Genomic DNA, 22,972 nt, shown 5'->3' on the forward strand with positions numbered 1-22,972 from the left:
TTCCCAAAGGAATTCGAAAGAATTCCCAAAGGAATTCGAAAGAATTCCCAAAGGAATTCGAATGAATTCCCAAAGGAATTCGAAAGAATTCCCAAAGGAATTCGAAAGAATTCCCATAGGAATTCGAAAGAATTCCCAAAGGAATTCGAAAGAATTCTCAAAGGAATTCGAAAGAATTCCCAAAGGAATTCGAAAGAATTCCCAAAGGAATTCGAAAGAATTCCCAAAGGAATTCGAAAGAATTCCCAAAGGAATTCGAAAGAATTCCCAAAGGAATTCGAAAGAATTCCTAAAGGAATTCGAAAGAATTCCCAAAGGAATTCGAAAGAATTCCCAAAGGAATTCGAAAGAATTCCCAAAGGAATTCGAAAGAATTCCCAAAGGAATTCGAAAGAATTCCCAAAGGAATTCGAAAGAATTCCCAAAGGAATTCGAAAGAATTCCCAAAGGAATTCGAAAGAATTCCCAAAGGAATTCGAAAGAATTCCCAAAGGAATTCGAAAGAATTCCCAAAGGAATTCGAAAGAATTCCCAAAGGAATTCGAAAGAATTCCCAAAGGAATTCGAAAGAATTCCCAAAGGAATTCGAAAGAATTCCTAAGGAATTCGAAAGAATTCCCAAAGGAATTCGAAAGAATTCCCAAAGGAATTCGAAAGAATTCCCAAAGGAATTCGAAAGAATTCCCAAAGGAATTCGAAAGAATTCCCAAAGAAATTCGAAAGAATTCCCAAACGAATTCGAAAGAATTCCCAAAGGAATGCGAAAGAATTCGCAAAGAAATTCGAAAGAATTAAGGTACCCTGGGGCAAGTGAAAATACGGGGTAAGTGGGTACTATGGCTGCTGATCAATCGTTAAACGTTTTTAGTGGTAACAATCTTCTAGAAAGATGAAGCAGGACTATGAACGAATACAGCCAACACAAAAATATTTGGAATCAAAACCATTTGAGGCACCATGCTAATGCTATTGCTTGATCATGACTTTAGACTACCGGGAAAATCTATTACTTATATTTTAATTCAATGGATTTCCACCATAATAGTCGTTTCTAAATTTATCATTGATGTGGAAAGTGAATAATTTGAGCAATTAAATAATTGTGTGACATCGAAAATGATTTATAAGTTTTAATTTAAGACAAAATTTGCAATTTTCACTTACCCTTTAGTTTTAACATACATGGGGCAAGTGGGACATATTTGAACAACAATTTCGATAGAGCCCTTTTAATTGTTTTTAAATCGTTGTCTAGTGAAAAATAACTTCGACACTCCTATATCATATGGATCTGAATCAGATGTAGTTTGCTTATTGTTGGTTTCGTTGTTAAATAGTATTGTACAGTTGATTAACAAATGTGTATTATTCATTCTAAAAATTATCTCCCGCAATAGTTATAACAATGCGATATTTTTCCGTTTACAGTGCAAATAATCTATTTGTTCAACGATAGGTCAACAAAATTTGTTTTGTGTTTTGTTATTTTCAAATTGCACAGATTTTCAGATAAATAAAGTGCTCATCACATAAATTGGCATTCTATTACAAATTTATAACAGTGCGCATAGCCTGAATAAAAACGTTTCTTTTAAAGTACTGATTTATATAATAATCTGTGCTCTAAACATAGAAACATTCACTCGAATGGTGAATAAAGACTTGCTTATCCTTTCCATCTAAAACATTTGGTACAAAAGCAACCCAGTGAAAAGCAAAACAAGGGCCAATTAAACAGTAAATCGGCTGTTGTCTGGTGTTCATATTTGCTAAAATTATAATCCCTTCCTTGTAGCAAAAACAAAAGCAACAAATCTTCATCCATGATCTGAAAATACTACGACTCAGAAGTAATATGAACATTGTAGATTCCTTTAATTAGTTTAGTTCGACAGTATAAAACAGAATAGGTCCCACTTGCCCCGTTTGAAGGGGTAAGTGGGTCCTACAGGTGAATTTCTTTCTTTCACTAACAATATTTTTTGTAATTGAATAAATGGCTTACAACACGTCTACACTTCAACAACGGAAGCATATAATGATGTATGCGTGGTTAATGTTTTGAAATATCGTGTTTTATAAGTATGCGTTAACAATTTTGCTGAACTAGCGTTTTTTTAGGTCCCACTTGCCCCGGGGTACCTTACCAAAGGAATTCGAAAGAATTACCAAAGGAATTCGAAAGAATTCCCAAAGGAATTCGAAAGAAACCCAAAGGAATTCGAAAGAATTTCCAAAGGAATTCGAAAGAATACCCAAAGGCAGAGATGCATCTGAACACGAGAACGCGTGTTCGTGTTCAAAACGTTCTGAACACTGCACACTGTTCAAGAGCACTGACCTAACTTAGCAACTTGTATCCTAGGAAAACCAATTCAAGCGACGGCATGCTACACATTTTTCGTCTTGTAATGGAACACGTGGGCATCTAATGGATAGAAATCAAGCATGCTCGTATGTTTTTGCATAGTTCCAAACCTAAGGAATCTTTGTTACCATGGTAATTTTGCTTGCGTACCAACCCAGTGCACACTGAACTGTGTTCAGAGTTCAAAACTAAGAACACCAAGTCACGCTCTTGGCTCATGTTCTGTTCAGGATGCATCTCTGCCCAAAGGAATTCGAAAGAATTCCCAAAGGAATTCGAATAATTTTTCGAGTAATTTTGGTGAACTTGCCAAGGAACTTTCGAATAGTTTGCCAAGGAAGTACAGAAGAATTGGCAGAGATTTCTAAAAATCGTTTGGAAATTTCGTTTGCCGAGAGAATTCTGAAGAATTTGCTGAAGAAATATCAAAAAATTGGCCACGAAAGCTTTGAAGAATTTGCTTAAGAGTGAATTGTTAAATTTTAAACAATTTGCCGAAGCATTCTTGAAAATTTTGCCGAGGAAACTTCAAAGAATTTTCGGAGGTAATGCCGAAAAAAAGGCGAAAAAATTGCGAAGAATTTGACAAATAATTTCAAAAAAAATCTTCGAGGAGGTTTTAAGCAATTAAGAACGAATGAGCCATCATCCCAAAACGTCAGGCCCATATATTAACTGTCAAAGCACAGACAAACAGACATAACACATTGAACATTCACTCATCAAATTCATCGTCGTTCAAACACTAACGACATCTGTTGATTTCAGTTAGTTGGGCAAATCACGAACCAGATGGCGCTCACTACCGTCAAACTCTAGCAAAAACGATGCGCGCGTCACGAGTGATCGTTTGACCAACTAATGATTATTTGAATTGACCAGTAAATCAGTGAACGATGGAAATTTGACGAGTGTTATGTCTGTTTGTCTGTGGTCAAAGGTTGAGTCAAGTGGCCTGTGGTGTTTTACTAGTACGTTTGAATCATATTATTCCGTACGTCAAACAAGACCGAAAATGTCGAGGAAGCATTTTCCATCTATTTTTAAATTTCAAATTAAACAATGTTCCTTTCGACTTTTGGGTCGGAAGAAAAACTTACGCGTTTAGGATGATTAGCTTAATCGTTTCCTGAAGGAAAATCGAATATCGATTCTTCATTTTAGGACCCAATATAGGAAAAAAAGCCGAGAAAATTCCGAAGATTTCCCGAAGGAATGGAATGCCGAAAGAATTTTTTTTGGGAGTTTTAAATATTTGAACAGTTTTTAGAAAATTAAATCCTAAAAAGCCTTTAAAAAGTTGCCTGCATCAAATGCAATAAAATACTGCTACGTCGATTCTCACCGCCGCCGGCTTTACAAATTACGGCAAATGCCGCCGCTGAAGATTTCTGGACCACCGCACACCTCTACTAGAGTGAAAGAACATGATTGTACCGGTTGTAGTGTCGGGGATTGATTTTTCATAGCAGTTTGGGATTTGGCATAAAGAAACCACATATCAATACGTTTTGTTCATTTGTCTCAACTAATTTTTGCTTTCGACTGTGATTAATTATTAACGACGGTGTTTTTCGGTTCTTTCAGTCTTTATGACAAGCTAAAAAGGGTTTTGTGTCTACTTATCCGACGTTTCGTTGTGTATTACACCTTCATCAGGGATTAAGAGCCTCTAAATCCCTGAAGAAGGTGTAATACACACCGAAACGTCGGAAAGGTATCCTGGTTAAGGACAAGCCTTCCGGTATCCAAAACGGAAATTCAAAACGGAAGCCGCGCAAAACTGTGGTTTTTATTATTCCAGCTTTGCTGCGTCGCAGCATAAGTGGCTTAATAAAAGTGACAGTTGTGCGTGGATTCCGTTTTGAAAGGGGTGCCCTTGAAAAGGCGAGTGCATTTAGTTTTGGATTCCAGGAGGCTTGTCCGTTACAGGCTGTGCCAGTGCTTTCTTATCAAACCAACTATTTTGTTGGCATCGTTTGGCATTGTCCAGCTTCTGTTGCAGTTAGTTTCATGGCAATCAAACTGATTTGCAATCAACCTGTTTTTGATAGACCATTCATTATGTTATTTGGGGATTTTGTCATCGATCTCAGGCCAAGTCGCTTTTCCTCCGATCGAATGCTACTAACTGATCGATTTCCTGTTCGCAGTTTTAATGGCAACCATCCGCCGTATAACTACACATTCTGCATGTCGCTTCGATCGGATACCAGAATGCGAGTAACCCAAAACGCCACGGTCGCCAACAGATGCTTTTCAAGGTCAGACGGAGACGGAACGAAATTAGGCGACGCGAAGCGCACTGTCGGGATGCAAAATCAGCATTCGCGTTGAACAGCAGCACAGTTTCTGCCGCCGGGACTCACGAAACGACATAAATCAATGGCCAAAAATTGAAATTTATGAGAATGACAACACGTTTACAGTCGGAGAGCGTTCAGATGTTTTTTTATGAGTCCGCTGAGTGAACACCCTACGGGGATATGTTTGAAGACAGCCTTGAATAAGCGAATAAATTGCGTAATTTTATTGGATTCATCCTATATGAACGTATTTGTAAAATGCGAAAAAAATCAAATATTTATAGTTCTTTTGATTTTCAAAAAATATTATTAAAGGCAAAGGCTTCGATATCGTCTGCGCTTGAAATTTTGTGTAAACTCTTGTTTTATACAATTCTTAACAAAATCTAACCACTAGATAGATCCGAAACATGTCAATGTTTTATGAAAATATTGTTTGTTCTTATATTTATTTTTTATGATGTAGCTCTCGAGGCGCTTCTTCATTCCAACGGACGCTGACGAAACGGGGGAGTAGGTGCCGTATGGAACTATTAAATAAATATGACCGCTCCGGTTGTTTTTTTTTCTGTTTAGAAGTGTTTAATCAATTAATTAACACCATTCCCGTATTTATATATTCTGGTAGGGAATGCTTCGTCGCCGTTCGAAAACGATGTTTATTGACAAAGACGAATAGGGTTGTTTATTGAGAGTATTTGGACGTCCCGAAATTGATGCGCTTCTGGATATTTATTCGGCTGCCAAAACGAAAGGGGTACGAACGTACCTACTCGATCCGTTGATGATGATTCACCGCCATCAGTTTTTACGACTCCGGAATGAGACTCCGCAAACAACCATATCGTTTGCTTTGTATTAATTCAAAGTAGAAACGTGGGTGTACCTTCCAGCGAGCATATTGGCTACGACTCGAACAACGCGATGAGATCAGTCAGTCAGTCCCAACCCCAATGGCATTCTAATGTGACATTTGCGAAAGTAATTGATCGAAGATAGCGTTGCGCGATAGGGTTCACAGTGTCTGACCCACTTCGATCGATCATAATCATTTTACCAGCCCCAGCACACGAGCGGTGACAGCAATTAGATAACTGTCAGATCGTTCCACGAAACGATGTCATAACGGGTTCTGTTTTTCCAATGCAGCCAGCAGCACCAACCGCATCATGATGATTCGAGAATGATTTAATTTGTAGCTTGTTCACGCTTTGATTAGTGTCTTCCTCGTCATCGTCGGATGATGGTGCTGGCTGCTGGTTCGATCCGGCTGAAAGTTCCACGAAATCCAATTAACTTTATTTACATTTCGTACAGTGAAGTGGCAACGCAAATTCCGAAACCACAACAAAGATGTCGTTAAAATCTTAATTCACTCTGTGTGGCTTACTGCCACCGTGGAGTCAAATTTTCAATATCTTCTAAAATAGAACAAAAAACATAAACCATATCGAAGGAGAGCGACGTGGCGCGAAACATATGTTTTCGCGCGCGCAAGCGGCATCTCGCTGATGTATTGCGCGTCTTCCGCTCGCATTCCCGTTTCCCGCGCGCCGGCAGCGTGTGCGCACATCCGACCGCCCAACCGCCACGAAGCGCATCTCCAATCCCATTATTGTGGTCATTGTTGTTGATATACATTTCCCCGGTTCGCTATAAACAGTTCACCGCACCTGCTGTTTATCACACATGTGATGCGCGGCAGCGCGGCGGTTCGTCCGCGATCGTGCGTATGTGCGAGAGACACGGTTCACCGTTTGACATGTTTATTTTTTGTCGACACAGTTATTTTTTTTTTCGGTACACGTCTGACGCATCGAGTTCGCGAGTCGTGCGGCCATCCAAAATCGAGGTTACGCAATCGCGTAGCGAAATGTTGACTTTTTAGGCCGCATCCTTCGTTGCCGTTTCTGTTATAGGTTGACAGTTCAACGGTCATCGCAACGTATCGTCGCGTCGGTAACTTCGCAGAGCAGCTGATTGGGTTGTGACACTTGCGTTCGTTCGCGTGCATGTGCACCTGAACTTCAAGTGATTTCACGTGATTTATCCACTCGCGGCTGGTTGAGTAAGTTTGACCTCTGGTGATGGGAACGGCGATAACCGGTTTGCTTTGCTTCATTGCCAGTATGAACGGCGGTGGTCTGACGCCGTGCCAGTGCGTTCGCATGACTCATGTGAAAACAAAACAGCGGCGACAGCGCGCGTTTCTCGATGACAAACCTTTCTGCGTGGATTAGAACATTTGTTTACCTACGTTTATCATTAACTTGAAAGATAATTGCTTCTATAGTGCTAAGCTTTAGGAGTGATCCCCGCAGTAACCCACTTCAGTGATCAAACGAAAGTCGCACAAATTGCGCTTTCCAGTCGTTAAGCGAATTTTTGCGCGCGCGCGCGCTCGTTCACATTTGCATACAAACGACCGATATTTTTATCGGTCATTATTGCGTGTTCCACTTTCACACTTGTGCATTGTGGTTTGCGATCCACAACCGTCGACGCAGTGACGTAATTTTCCTGTTTCTGCTGATGGAACATGTTTCGTACAACGTGCTTCTGCGTTTCTGATATTCTGCTGAAACCCTTGTCAAGTTTGTCTGTGCGGATGCTTCCTCGCTTTTTTTCCGCTAGTCACATCTGCTGTACATATAGAGAGAGTATTGTGTGACATCTGTGTGATAAATTATTTTGTGGAAGCATCACTCGTCGACGGCGACAGTAGATGATGGTTTAGACGTTGCATTTATTTGTAGATAGAAATTGCTTATAAGTACGTGGTATGATGTTGCGAAATTGGCGCCAAGCGGAGTTCTTTTTTGCGTCGCGATGGATTCAATTGCTCCAAGTAGGTCACAATGAGAATTGCACCGGAAAAGGGCAATACACCTATTGCGTCATCGGATTGAAGGCGACTGGGTTCAGGTGGAAGACAGCGTCTGGTTGCAGCAGAAGGGCAAGCAACGAATTGTAATGAGTTGAACCAAGAATCAAATTAGTTCTGTTCTAGTGTATTTATTGCCTTTCTTGAACAACAAAGTTGTACCAAATGATAGCCGTATTTCACTCCGTCAGGTTGACCAACTGAGTAAATGTCTGTTTGTCCGAAGTACGACGGAATTACTAATGCGGTGGCTTGACTGACCTTCTTATAGAAATGACTAAGAAACAAAGCAGATGCTACCAGAAACGTAGCATTTAGTTGCGATACTCTTTTGGGTAGAGAACTACGATTTCGTCGGTAATCAAACTAAAAGGCCTAAAGATCTTCTGTGTGCGGGTCATCCCATTCCAGTTCCAGCTTTCACAGTATCTGGATAAAGACTTTGGCTTCGGTGACGAATGGTCCTATAAGATCCAATGGATCGAAAAGATCAGACGCGTCGAAAATCTCAATTCGTTTTGTAACTACCACCTAGACCTGTGCGCCGATAGAAATTTTATCGGCGGCGGCGTGATAGATCGTTTTAGCCAGTGACGGTGGCGTCCCGCCGTTGGTGATCGGAGGTGCGGCGGGGTAGCCGTAAACTTGTTTCATGCACTACAAATTCTTCGGAATTTCTCCGGAAGCTCGACAATTCCTCAAGAAGTTCTTCCAGGAATTCCTCCGACTTTCTGGTGTGTTGGTGGTTCAGATTGAACTTGCTGTGTCTGTTGGTGGTGTTTACTTGGGGTCCTTTGCTGCAGTTCCTAGCAAAGTGGCTTGACGATAGGCAGTTCATACACAAGCCGTTTCTCCACACTGCATTGTAGCGTTCCGAGATCTTTAGCCTAACAAACCACTTGGACGAAAACACTGAATGGAAAACGGAAACAACACCGACCGATGGCCGTTTAGGAATGGCTGATGCTGAGTTCAACTAATTGAAGAACCGCACAGTGATTCTTCAGGAAGTTTATCAGGCTTCGGTAGATGGATACTATTATGGATGGATCATTATTCTGAACAACAATCGTTCGGTTTTAACTTCGTCAATAGACGAAGTCATCTAGCTGAATTATATTTGGCCGAATTGGATATCTGGCCGAAACGGTTACTAGTCCGAAAACGGTTTGACCGAAAATGTCATTTGGCATAAAGCGATATACGACCAAAGTGATCAGTTCGCCGAAAATGACGTTACGAAATGTTTGTTTTGTAGAACGGGCCATTTGACCCAAAATTTCATTCGGTCATTTGTCCGAAAAAGTTGTTTGGGCGAGTTAACTATGTTGCCACCCGGAGTCCACAACATTCTTGTCGGAGTCAGCAGAAACGATGCACATCGCAACCGCGATCAATAGGTCAGTCGATCGGACTTGGGACCCATCGAGTAAAGTGCTGAAGCAGCAGTATCGAGTGTGGCCATCGGTTAGGAGTTAAGTAAGGTAGTTCAATAAAGTTAGTCTTAGTTTAGCAGTAAGTGAAGAGTGTTCTTTTTTAAATAGGCCGTCCTACAGCAAATTATTCAACTGGCGCCCGAATAGGGACCTCCGCGTGTGGGAACGGTATAGTGTCAGTGGTGAAAAAATCGTATAAAAAGTGAAGTGCAAAAAATCTTAAAAAGTGATAAATCACCAAATCCGTAGTTGGTTCAAAGAGCCAAGCATTCACATCTCCGGTCCAACGAGCCCTCATCACAGAAGACGAAGCGAAAATCAGGACACAGCAGCAGACGCTCGATCGCTATCAGGGACCAGAGTAGCAGCCATCTGTAAAACGGATCACCCCGAAGTAGCTGCCTGATTTTCCCCCACTAGGAGCGAAGGCCCAACCACTCTAGCAGACTCAACCCAAAAAGTCCAACTATGCTGTTGTTGGCATTAATGTAAGTAACACATTTTTATTAATCACAATCCTCATACAAAAGTGCAAGTTTACATATAAAATTGTGAAAGAACAGTGAAATTTAAATTTGTGTAAATTAAAAAATAATAGTTTTCAAAAAGTTTGTGTTAATTTCGAAGTGACAAAAATCAAAATCAGAATGCCCCCTGTAGTTCCACCAGCGGTCGCAGAAATGACCACTCAGCAGTTTCTCGAGTTGGGAAAAGTACCGGACCTTGTCCGTGATTTAAGATCTTTCAACGGCGATCCAACCAGACTCGTCGACTGGTTGTCCGACGCCGAATCCCTCTTAGAAACATACAAGCAAAACGGAGCTACTAATGTACAACAGAGTGTATTAGAAAGAATTATCCGCCGAAAAATAGAACTGCGGATGTACTTAACGCAAATAATATTCGGTTCGATTGGACAGAAATTAAAAATACTTTGATCCTTTACTATAGGGATCAAAGAGATATTAAAACATTAGACTATCAACTTACGTCAACTAAAAAATCTCCCGATGAAACTCTAAATAGTTATTATAGCAGGGTAAATGAATTACTATCTTTAATTATAGTTCAAGTGCAAACGGACGATAAAATGAAACTTAATGCCGCAGCACATATTGATTACTTCTGAGATAAAGCATTAGACACTTTTATCAGAGGTCTTGACAAAACATTGAGTATTTTATTGAAAAGCACTAAACCTCAGTCCTTAGGACAAGCTTACAATTTTGCGTGGAGTACTTCAATATGGATCTTAGATCCGCTCCCTACCGAAACGAGTTTGGTGGTCAGTCTACTCCCAAACCACGTGATCCACCCAAATTGCCTCCTAGGATGAACACACCACAAACCAGATTATTCGCATTTCCACCAGTACCGCCACGAAGACCTCCACCAATCAACCCATTTTATAATCGTTTTCCACCCCAAAGGCCATTCCCCCAGAATCATATTGCACCTCCAAGGCCAAATCCGTTTTCGCAAAATCCGTTTTCTCAAAACCCTTTCAGACAAAATCTAAACCCACAGAGAAACCCGTTTCATAATTCGTCTAAACCCGAACCAATGGAAGTTGACACCAGTCAACAAACAAAAATTCTAGATTACGGTAACAGACCAATAATGAATTTAAAGCGCCCATATCCATCAGCACATCCACTTGAAGGTATGCATGATTACTATGATGATACCGATTTATACAGTTATGGCTATTTTGATGAACAGTACTGGAACGATGGTTCCTATGACAGCTCATATGACCAACCGCCTCAACACGACGTTGAAATAGGAGAACCATCTGGAGTCAATGTGCCAGAACCTCCATCGTCTGACTCACAATCAGCAAATTTTTTAGAATGGCTCCCCCGTTGGTAACACCAACGATGCCATATATTAATTTAAAAACTAACATTGGCGATTACCCTTTTCTTATTGACACTGGAGCGAATATCAAACTCATACATCCAATGCTGGCAAATAATTACTCATTGGCAAAGCCATATCATTTTACAGCGAATGGTATCGCAAGTGCTAATGGTAAATTCGATGCTAACACTGCGATTGACATTGAATTTTTCAGACCCAAAATTAATTTCCAAGCTCAATTTTTACTTCATGATTTTCATCCATTCTTCCATGGTATAATAGGAACCGGAATATTAAATGCACTTGATGCGAAAATTGACCTCGGTAATAAAACTCTCCAACTTAGGAAAGACGATGACTGCTTGTCAATACCGCTTTTACAATATTCCCCTATAGCTAAAATAACTTCAGACAACCCCAACATAATGAAACTAACGAGGTTCAAGCAACTTTCCAACCAAACAGTATATCAGACGACGTCACACCTCATTCAAAATCCGCCACCGGACAAATGTTTAGAACGTCTCATCTTTCTCCCAATGAAAAAGATAGGCTTCTCGAGGTACTGAATCGGCACGACCAAGTGTTCCATAAACCAGATGAAAATCTGACTTGTAGCACTGTAGTTCAATGCACTATTAACACCATTGATGATACCCCTATTCACCAGAGAGTTTACCCATATCCAGCTGCATATGCTGAAGAGGTGAACAAACAGGTGGATAAACTTTTGAACGATGGTATAATAAGACCATCGCGATCCGCTTGGACATCTCCGGTATGGATTGTTCCAAAAAAATCCGATGCCTCAGGAGAGAAAAAATTTCGGATGGTAATCGACTACCGTAAATTAAATGAAAGAACTATTTCGGACAGATATCCGATGCCCGAAATAAATTACGTCATTGATCAATTGAAGGATCCACAATATTTTGTCACTCTTGATTTAGCCTCTGGTTTTCACCAGATAAAATGAAGGAGAACGACATCGAGAAAACTGCATTCTCGATTAATAATGGCAAGTACGAATTTACTCGTATGCCATTTGGACTAAAAATGCTCCCGCAATATTTTAACGAGCAATCGATGATGTATTAAGGAAGTACATTGGAAAAATTTGTTACGTCTATATTGACGACGTTATTATTTTTGGCAAAACTCTCGATGAAACGCTACGTTAATTTTGAAAGCTTTGAATGAAGCTAACTTAAAAGTCCAGCTAGACAAATCAGAATTTTTACAGAAAGAGATCGAGTTCCTTGGATACATTATCACATCGGACGGTATCAAACCAAATTCAAAGAAAATTGAAGTGATCGAAAATTTTCCAGAACCAGCAACGATCAAACAGCTAAGATCATTCTTGGGAATGACTGGATATTACAGACGATTTGTAAAAGATTTTGCAAAGATTGCAAAACCTCTTACAAACCTTTTAAGAGGGGAGGGAGTTACTTCCAATAAAAAAATAAAATTAGACGAAAATGAGAAATCTTGTTTCAGGAAGATGAGAAGCATTTTATCTTCCTCAGACATATTGATTTATCCTGATTACAAAAACACATTTTTACTTACGACGGATGCATCCGACTTTGCCATCGGAGCAGTTATATCTCAAGGTGAAACAGGTAAAGATAAACCCATCCACTTTGCCTCTAGAACTCTTTCTAAGTCCGAAGAAGGATATTCGGTACCAGAGAAAGAGATGTTAGCCATTTATTGGGCCCTACAAACTTTTAGGAACTACCTATATGGTACCAAAGTAAAAATACTAACAGATCACCAACCGCTAACATTTGCGTTGTCAGCTAAAAATACGAATGCGAAGTTGAAGCGCTGGAAAGCGTACCTAAACGAGCATGACCATATTATCGAATACAAACCTGGCAAGAGCAATGTTGTGGCTGATGCTCTTAGTCGTATAGTTTATTCGATGACCGGCACGCAGCACTCGGCTGAAGAAAGCGACCATTTCTACATAAAATCCACGGAAGCCCCAATAAATGTATTCAGACACCAGGTGATTCTGAAACAAGGTCCACCACGAATCATTACTGAAACACCATTTGAAAAATTCATTAGAATCAATATTCAAATTCCAGATATTAACGAAAATTCTCTTTTGCAGGTATTAAAAAATCATTTTGATACTAATAAGTTAAACGGAATTTTAACAACTGAGGAAATAATGGGAAAATTGCAAGAAGTATATAGAAAGCATTTTGGACATACAAGGTCATTCAAAATCCGTTTTTCTCAACATCAATTGATTGACATCAAGCAAGAAGATGAGCAATTGGACGTAATTCGGAAAGAACATCATCGTGCACATAGAGGTGCCGAAGAAAATAAATTACAACTTTTAAGGAAGCTGTAAAATTTGGGGCTCCTCTCAAATTCCAAATTTTAACTCGTTCGCTTGCGAAGGATAAGCTTGCGAGTTGTTATGGTGGTGGACTGGTCGGAACTCAATCTAAACCCTTGCGTCGCGCTCAGACCAATCAGGATAGTTTCCTATTACCTGACAGTGGAGGCTAACAGTGGTTTAGGGTGCTTCTCCTCAAATAAATTACCGTTCGCCAATAATGACACGCCGCAAGCGGGTAGTCTACACACCGGGGAATGGTAATATATTTGTATTAACTATTCCTTTGTCTTCAGACCAATCAGGCTAGTCTCCTAGTACCTGACAGTGGAAGACGAGGAAAAACCTTTACAGAGTCCAATTAATACTCGCACTGTCGAAATGACACGCCGCTCAGCGGGTAGTCTACAATCCAGAGTGCAAGTGTTTAACTGAAGATCAAGTTTGAACTTAGAAAAATTCTCAGACCAATCAGGATAGTTTCCTATTACCTGACAGTGGAAAATTTGTTTAAGTAAAAACTTTAAAGGGATGTCAATATATTTACCTGGGAATTTCTTTGAAGAAGGAGCAGCCAACACGATCGAGGTTCCAAACACAAGTCAATCTCTGTATTCAAGGTACAGGGTATTTATACAATTTTTGGATGATAATTCTAACTTACATCTATTGAAAAAGAAGATTCCGTCACGTCCTGTGAAAAGTTTTATTGCCGGCCCTCTCAATGGACTTCAGACATTTTTCCATTGTTCCCTATCTATGAAACCTATCAAAATTCTAAGCATAGAACTTTCCTACAGGGCCCGGTTCTACAACGATTATCGCGCTAATTTACGACCTTTCTTTAAGTAATAAAAACGCTCCTACATCGAACGAGACGGATCGATCGTACATTCTTTTGTTATCCCTTTTTTCGTTCAGTCCCTTGCGCTGCACAATTGCATCCATGCCCTTTCACTCGAACGATCGAGTGATCGTGCACCGTGCGTACGTTTTACGACTTTTCTCGCTTATCTATGCTCGCCGCCCCGGACGGTACGTCGTACGCATGGTGCGCGATAGGAGTCAGACCTGCTGTCGGTCGTATGTATTTTGTTTTCCCTACTCTCTGCGGTGCGGCGACGTGCGCATCATCAATTATGTTCCCTAAATTTCCTATCGAGGCTCGGCGACTGACGACGGGATTTGTTCAATGATTTGATTGAATTGCAAATTACGAATAGCACTGTCGCGTTTTTTACAGTAGCTTTACTTTCCAAAGCTTTCTCAAAAGGTTCATGACTTCACAACCAATTGTAAAATTTGCCATGAAAATAAATATGATCGTAGTCCGATCAAATATCCCCTCCAAGAAACCCCCATTCCTAAATCCGCTTTCGAGATAGCCCATATAGATATCCTTTTTCTCGAAAACGAAACATTCCTGACGTACATTGACAAGTTTTCTAAATTTGCACAAATCAGACCAATATCCTCCAGAGCAGCTGTTGACTTGATTCCGGCAATTAAAGACATATTGACTAAATACAAAACTCCTGACGTACTAGTTATGGACGGAGAAAAATCCTTTGCAACAGGCGAACTAATAAATTTTTATAATACGCATGGAATACAAACATACATTACGGCCACTGGACGTAGTGAAATGAACGGTATTGTTGAACGTTTCCATTCGACAATTCTAGAAATTTATAGGATCACCAAAGCTGAAAATCCTAATACAAACCTCCATGACCTCCTTATCCTTTCCTTGACTAAATACAATAATACGATACACAGTTCGACAAAACATACTCCACTGGAAGTCATTTTGCCTTCTGCAAGAAGTCCTTCCATTATTAATGACGTTCATAGAAACTTGATCCAGAAACAGAAAAAGACCTCGAATATCATAATAAAAACAGGAAAGCAGTTGACCCAGAAACAAATCAAGAAGTTTACGAAAAGACAAGACAACGAATAAAACACAAACCTCGGTTCAAAAAAATTAAAATTGACAAAGTTAATAAGAGTACAGTGACAACCCAGGAAGGCAGACGAATTCACAAAGACGACATTAAAATAAGACAATTAAAGTAACGTATAGTCTCCTTCATTCTAGGCTTTGGACATTCGAACTTTCCGTAACTCAGACGATAACTATACAAAAACTAGATGGACAACCTTTAATTTTGCTTGACCATGGAACTGGACGAATTCAAAACGGATCATATTATTATATTCATCATTTTAATATTTCTTCTATTCGAATATATGTAGACATATTAAAGAATCAGTTTGAGGATTTGCAGAAAATCAATTTTCATCTATTGTACTTAATCAATTCAATTACATAGATATGCTCCTTCAGAGAATAACACCTATTCGACGGCAAAAACGCTGGGATAGAGTAGGCACTATTTGGAAATACATAGCAGGTACCCCAGACGCCGATGATTTGAAACTAATTAACTCCTCCATAAACAATCTTGTAATAAATAATAATCAACAGGTAAAAATAAACAGGGAAATGACTATTCAGTTCAAGGAAGTTGCTTTTAAAGCCAAAGAAGCCATACAGTTGTTCAATTCTAAATCCAATGAATTTCATAGTATATCAATTTTAGAAAATCTAAAAATTATCTCCCAGACACTAGAACAAATCCTTGAAACAATAACTTTAGCCAAAATAGGAATACTAAATATTATTATTCTCAGTAACAAAGAAACCACTACTTTCATTCACGACTTAGCTAGGGAAAACATAAGCGTTGCCTGCCACAGCAGCAGAAGCTATCTCCTATGCATCCACCTCCATAGCCACCAACGGAAAGGAAATCGCACTCTTGATCAAACTGCCTAAGCTCATATGGAAAACGTACACGACGGTTCACATTCATCCGATCACCAACAACAAAGAACAAATCCATCTACCAAACCGGAATTTCATATTTCATGACAATGAAATTTACATTGTACCATCTCTAACTCCATCTATATTCCGATCCGACGAAATAACCCTCGAAAACTCTACATGCATTTCAAACCTTATACGAGGACAGCCAGCCATCTGTAATTATACTTCATATCCAGTATCAGATGAAATAATCTCCATTGATGATCACCACTTGCTAGTTTCTACTACAAGAAACTATACTATGAATTCAGATTGTGGATTTTCCGAACGAAATCTCACGGGATCATACTTGATCTCATATGACAATTGTACGGTCAACGTAAGCTACATTATGGTCAGTAACACCATAAGGCACTTGAACGGAAAACCAATACGTCTATTTTGGACGGACTAACCATAGTCAAGGAATGTAATTGTCGCTGAAAAATGCGAAAAACAAGCGACAAAAGAGAATAGTGATAACTCTTTGTCCTCATCTGCAGAGGATAAATACATTGTTGCATTCTATTTTATTTGCAACAAACATGGAGAGGTAATTGTTGTGAACTTTTCAAACAGCGATAACTTGTATATTTCAGAAGTAAAACACAAATCATGTGTACAGATGGTTAAATTCATGTCTAAGCTATGATAACTGATACTGATTTAACCAAAAACATAATCTTAAACCGGCTACCTCTCAAAATGCGCGGCAGGCGATCATTGTCCTGTTCTGTTGCAGTTTGGGACAAACGCTTATTGCAAGTTGAGTTTGTCCCAACATTTACAAGAGAGGACAATGTTGTTGTCATTGGCAATGTTGTTATTTTACATTCCTTGACCATAGTCAAAGATCAGCACATCCCTAATCTTAGTTTGGAACATCTAAATTTTCTCCAGACAGAAACGAGAAAAGATTTGGATCTGATACGGTTGGAAAACAACAGCATAAATTGGACACCTTGGACGATCTTCGGAACATTCTCTCTCACCCCCATCATAATTGGCTTAGCCATTTTTCTTAGTATTTTCATTCGCAGGCAAACTATGAAAATCGAAATGAAGCCACAAACCCACGAAGTACCAACAACCAAAGACGTCACGTTTAGCTTCCGCCATGCGAACTTAGAAGAAATCATTGGGACGGAGCCTCATAACTAAGGCGCGGCAAGTTCACTATGTTGCCACCCGGAGTCCACAACATTCTTGTCGGAGTCAGCAGAAACGATGCACATCGCAACCGCGATCAATAGGTCAGTCGATCGGACTTGGGACCCATCGAGTAAAGTGCTGAAGCAGCAGTATCGAGTGTGGCCATCGGTTAGGAGTTAAGTAAGGTAGTTCAATAAAGTTAGTCTTAGTCTAGCAGTAAGTGAAGAGTGTTCTTTTTTAAAAAGAAAATCCTACAGCAAATTATTCAACTGGCGAAATGGTCGTTTGGCAGAAAAGGCCATTTGACCGAAAATCTCATTCCACCGAACGGGTAATATGGTTGAAAATGTCATTGGAAAATGTCACAGATCATATGGCTGAAAAGGTTGTTTGAACGAATGGGTTATTTGGCGGAATGTACCGTTTGATCGGAAAGGTCATTTGCCCGAAGAAGACATTTGCTGAATGCCGAAAATACCATTCGGGCGAAAAAGTCGTTTGACAGAATGGGCCAATTGGTCGAAATGTCATTATGTCGGACGGATTATATGCCTGAAAATGTCGTTGGACCGAACAGATCATATGCCCGGCAAAGCCATTTGGCAGAAAAGGTCATTTAGCCGAAAATCTAAGTTCGCCGAACGGTTGAAATGGTTTGGTCAAACAGGTTATGTGACCAAAAATGCCATTTGGTCGAAACCCTAGTTTGGCTTTCAGGGCCTTATGACCGAAAATTTCATTTCGCCGAACGGGTCATACTGCTGAAAAAGTCGTTTGGCATAATTGTTGTTAGAGGTGTTAGATTGATGAATAAGATTTGTCGACCCATTCAGCTACGTGGTTTCTACCATATGGGTATTATTTTTTTATTACCAGACTAAGGCCGGAGTGGCCTGTGCAATACAAAAAAGTCTTCTCCATTCAGCTCGGTCCATGGCTGCACTTCGCCAACCACGCAGTCGGCGAAGGGTCCACATATTGTCCTCCACCTGATCGATCCACCTTGCCCACTGTGCACCTCGCTTTCTTGTTTCCGTCGGACCGTTGTCGAGAACCGGATTACTGTCTGACATTCTGGCTACCTGCCCGGCCCACCGCAGTCTCGTGGTTCACCCCACCATAGATGGTACGCAGCACTTTCCTTTCGAAAACTCCCAGTGCGCGTTGGTCCTTCACGAGCCTCGTCCAGGTCTCGTGCCCGTAGAGAACTACTGGTGTTATAAGCAGTACTGTTATTTCACATTTTCAATGATAGATGTCACGCGATGTTTACATATCTGCCCCTTTCAATATCTATAGAAACGCGAATGATGAATGGCATGCTACAAAAATCTCAAAAAATATTTATTCCGTGGCAGTGCATGAAAGTGAGCAGTATCTGCTTTATTTTTGCATTTATTACCACTTTCAACTCGATGAATTAAAGGAGAATGACTAATTTATCGACTAGTGACTATTCGTCGCATATATCTATTAAAATAACTTAGAAATTTTGATGTTAAAATAAAGCACAACATCCTTTCATGACTGCCTTTCATGCGAAATTGATCAAAGAATCCGCGATTCTTTCATTTGATTGCCTGAAATAGCAAAAAGACGCTTTGCTCTCTGTCTTATGACGATCACGACCTTTTCCAGTACTGGTTATAAGCGTTTTGTAGATAGTCAATTTGGTACGGCGGTGAACTCTATTCGATCGGAGCGTTTTGCGGAGTCCAAAGTACGTACGGTTTCTTGCCATAATGCGTCTCCGAATTCCGCGGCATTTCTGCAATACCTGACGTACGGCGAACACCTGGTCTGTGGTAGAGCGTTCACCCATAAATCCCGCCTGGTACTGCCCCACGAACTACCAAATGCATGATAATTTAAAAAAAGACTTCCAGGATTAAAGTTTCTGGAATTTGTTGAAATGTGAAAAATATCCGGATATTTTATGGACATTCTTTGTAATTCTTTCGGATATTTCTCTGAAACTTCATCGGAAAAATCTTCGGAGCCTCCGGAAATTCTATGTAATTCCTTAAGAAAATTCTTCAAAAATTTGGCGGCAAACTATTTTTGGCATTTCCTTAAAAAATTCTACGAATTTTTCCTCGGAAAATTTCCGATCAAATGACCGAATTGAAAAAAAAAGAAACCGAGTCTCTCTTGTCTTCTGCCGGGAAGATGCATCCCTCAAAGAAGGGATTATATATCATCTTGCCTAAAACCAAGCAAATGCCCGAATGGGAAAGAGAAATTTAATCTCCTCTTGCCTTCTGCCAATCATATGCATCCTTTGAAAACAGGAATCATATCCTCCCTTGCTTTGAACGAGAAAATGCATTACCTTGCAGACTACCAATGCCTTCGAGGAATGACTACTTCACAACTTAAAAAGAGTCTCTCTCATGATGTAAAAGCGACAATAATTTGCAAGAACTGAACATATATTGCATTAGTTTCGAAATTGATGATAACCCAACTATTATGCCAGAAAGCCATTATGCCAAACGACCATTATGTCAAACGGTCGTTATACCAAACGACATTATGCCAAAAAACGTTATGCCGTTATGACTATGCCAAATAACCTACCCCCGAAACAGTCGTTTGGCCGAGTAGGTCATTTGGCAAAAATGATCGTTTGGCAGAAAGGGCCATTTGGCCGAAGATGTCGCTGAACGGGTCATACGGCTAAACATCTCATTTGACGAAAAGATCATTTGTCCGAAAAAAAGTCGCTTGCTGAAGGAATCATTTGGAAGAAATAGTCATTTGGCGGAAAAAGTTCTTCGGCTGAAAATGTTATTTCGCCAAACGGGTCACACAACCGAAAATGCCCATTTAGGTCATATGGCATAAAATGTCGTTTGGTCGTACAGGTCATATGGTCGGCCAAGTCGTTTGGCCGAATAGATCATCAGGATGCAAACGACGTTCGGCCGAAATGGTCGTTTGGCAGAAAAGGCCGTTTGGTAAAAAATGCCATTTCACCGAACGAGTCATTTGGCCGAACAGATTATTTGTCCAAACAGTCGTTTGGTTGATTAGGTTATTTGATCGATAATAATGTTTGGACGAAATTGTCGTTTGAAAGAAAATGCCTTTGGCCGAAGCATATGACCTATACGACTTAAAATGTCGTATGGCCGAACAGGTCATATGTCAGGAAATGTCGTTCGGCTGGATGGGTCATTTGGACGGAATCTATGACAAAAGGTCGAAGGACAAAAGGTCGAAGGGACAAAAGGTCGAAGGGACAAAAGGTCGAAAGGACAAAAGGTCGAAGGGAACACTCATGCAGGCTCGTTCATGCTGTGCACCATGAGAGATTTGTACAAAATACAACATCACGCGTGTTTGAGTGGCAATTAAAATTATTCGTACGGTTGAATCACCAGATAATATGCAATTTAAGCTGTTATGTACAGCTTAAGGCCAGTCTTAGTGTTGTACATGCTTCAGTGTTTATTTCTTATTTAAAACCTATACCGACGTCACGTTGAATTTAAACCAATAACATCCCAATCTAATACATGATGAGGAACGGAGAATGAATTTGATACACATTGTTACAAGAGACTGACAATCTTCTGTATCTCCATTCTCCCATGATCGACATCGGAATGTAAAATATAGGAAATCGTGTTGGTTAACTGCGAAATAATTCATTATACGACACTGATTCAAAGGAACCAAAACCAACGTGTTTCACTCAAACATGCACTCGAAGCCACACGTGCTATAAGAGCACGATCTAACATGATCTTGTTCAGCTTCATCGTCCCGATGACTAATAAAAATCATACAATGCCCGTCCTGGTTGCGTATATTCACTGTAAATTGGTTAAAGGACTGCCCATGAAATAAAGGAGAAATCTCTGGGAAACGTAATAAGCTAGATTTTTCTTCAGAAACTGTTTTCAAACTTGTTGTCGTATACTTTGTGTTTTTTATGTGTACAGAATTATAGCGCCGCAGTGTAAGAAATGAGAAGCGTCTCACTTTTTACTCATCATTTCTTTCTTCTCATTACGGAAAGTGATAAGGTGAGAAAGGAGAAGCCAAAAATAAATGAGGAATAAGAAGTGAAAGGTATCACTTCTCAAGTCTTATTCTTCATTTTTCACTTCTCATTTCTCAATTTTTACAATGAGATGTGAGATGTGATAAATAAGAAGTGAGAAGTGAGACGTCCATCTTGTCACCCTTCATTTCGCATTTCTCACTGTGGGGTCTAGGTCATTTGGCATAAAGGCCATTTGGCATAATCGTCATTTGGCATAACGGACATTTGGCAGGGATTACATCCACCATTGCTTCAATCCGGGGCCTTAAGACCGGATCAAATCTACCATTGTCTTAAGGTCACAACTGTCATTTTTATTTTTTCACGTATGCTGCGACGCAGCAAAGCTGAATCAACAAAAATGACAGTTGTCCGCCGCCTCCGTATCGAGTGGTGTGCCCCGAAAACGCGAGCACTTTGAAACTTGGATTCTGTCAGGAGTTAATCCGGGCAAGCGCCTAACTTTAAAAACTCAAGCAATACACTTGTCGTAGACGAGTTACAAAAACCAATCAAGTCACATATAAGTTACTGAATCAAAATCAATCTGAATTGTGCTACTCGGGGAAGAGATCTCATTACATCGGCATTGATTTATTCCCGGCAAGCGCCTACTTATAAAAAAGGAGTCACATCCACCATTGCCATAATCCGGACAGGGCCTACTTTTAAAGAAGGGATCACATCTACCATTACCACAATTCGGGCCACACTCCTACTTTTAAAGAAGGGATTACATCCACCATTGCTTCAATCCGAGCAAGCGCCTACTTTTAAAGAACGATAATAAAAATAGGCGCTTGCCATAATCCGTGCAAGCGCCTATTCTCAAAGAAGGGATCACATCCACCATTTCCTCAATCCGGGCAAGCGCCTTCTTTCAAAGAAGGAATCACATCCACCATTGTCATGATCCGGGCAAGCGCATACTTTTAAAGAAGGGATTACATCCACCATTGCCTCAATCCGGGCAAGCGCCTTCTTTTAAAGAAGGAATCTCATCCACCTTTGTCATAATCCGGGCAAGCGCCTACTTTTAAAGATGGGATCACATTCTCCATTGCCATAATCCATGCAAGCGCCTACTTTTCAAGAAGGGATCGCATCCACCATGACCTTAATCCGGGCAAGCGCCTACTTTTAACGAAGAGATCATATCCTCCATTGCCATAATCCGGGCAAGCGCCTACTTTTAAAGAAGGGATCACATCCTCCATTGCCATAATCCGGCCACACGCCTACTTTTAAAGAAGCTCTAATCCGGGCATGCACCTACTTTTGCATTGCATTGCAAATGTATACTTTCCACGAGAGGATAATGTATTTTAATAGTGTTATCGACGGGTGTTATATTTACTATTCCGGGGTGTTTCCCGCATCACTTAGTCACCATTTAGCAAACGCAAAGAAAAATGTCAAATGTCCGTTATGCCAAAAGACCCTCGCTTTTGACGCTGGGCACAATTATGCCAAATGTCCGTTATGCCAAATGACCTTATGCCAAATGGCATTATGCCAAATCACCGTAGAGCGCATGCCAAATGCCAAATGAACGCAGAGCGCTGGCTTGGCGGACCGCTTTTCTAGACTCGAGGGTCTCAAATGATTACGGGGATCCTATCGCTTGAAGAAGTGGCATTAACAGGTCACCCCAAAGGTCACCTGGAGA

General features: G+C 40.3%; 1 protein-coding gene across 1 annotated transcript in view; it reads left to right on the plus strand.

Annotated features, from left to right (window-relative positions):
- The window catches only part of LOC134206654 (uncharacterized membrane protein DDB_G0293934), a 542,450-nt gene that overhangs the window by 122,905 nt on the left and 396,573 nt on the right, over positions 1-22,972 (plus strand). The gene's annotated exons all lie outside the window — the stretch shown is intronic.

This window comes from Armigeres subalbatus, chromosome 1 (genome assembly GCF_024139115.2).
Source record: "Armigeres subalbatus isolate Guangzhou_Male chromosome 1, GZ_Asu_2, whole genome shotgun sequence".
Taxonomy (NCBI): domain Eukaryota; kingdom Metazoa; phylum Arthropoda; class Insecta; order Diptera; family Culicidae; genus Armigeres; species Armigeres subalbatus.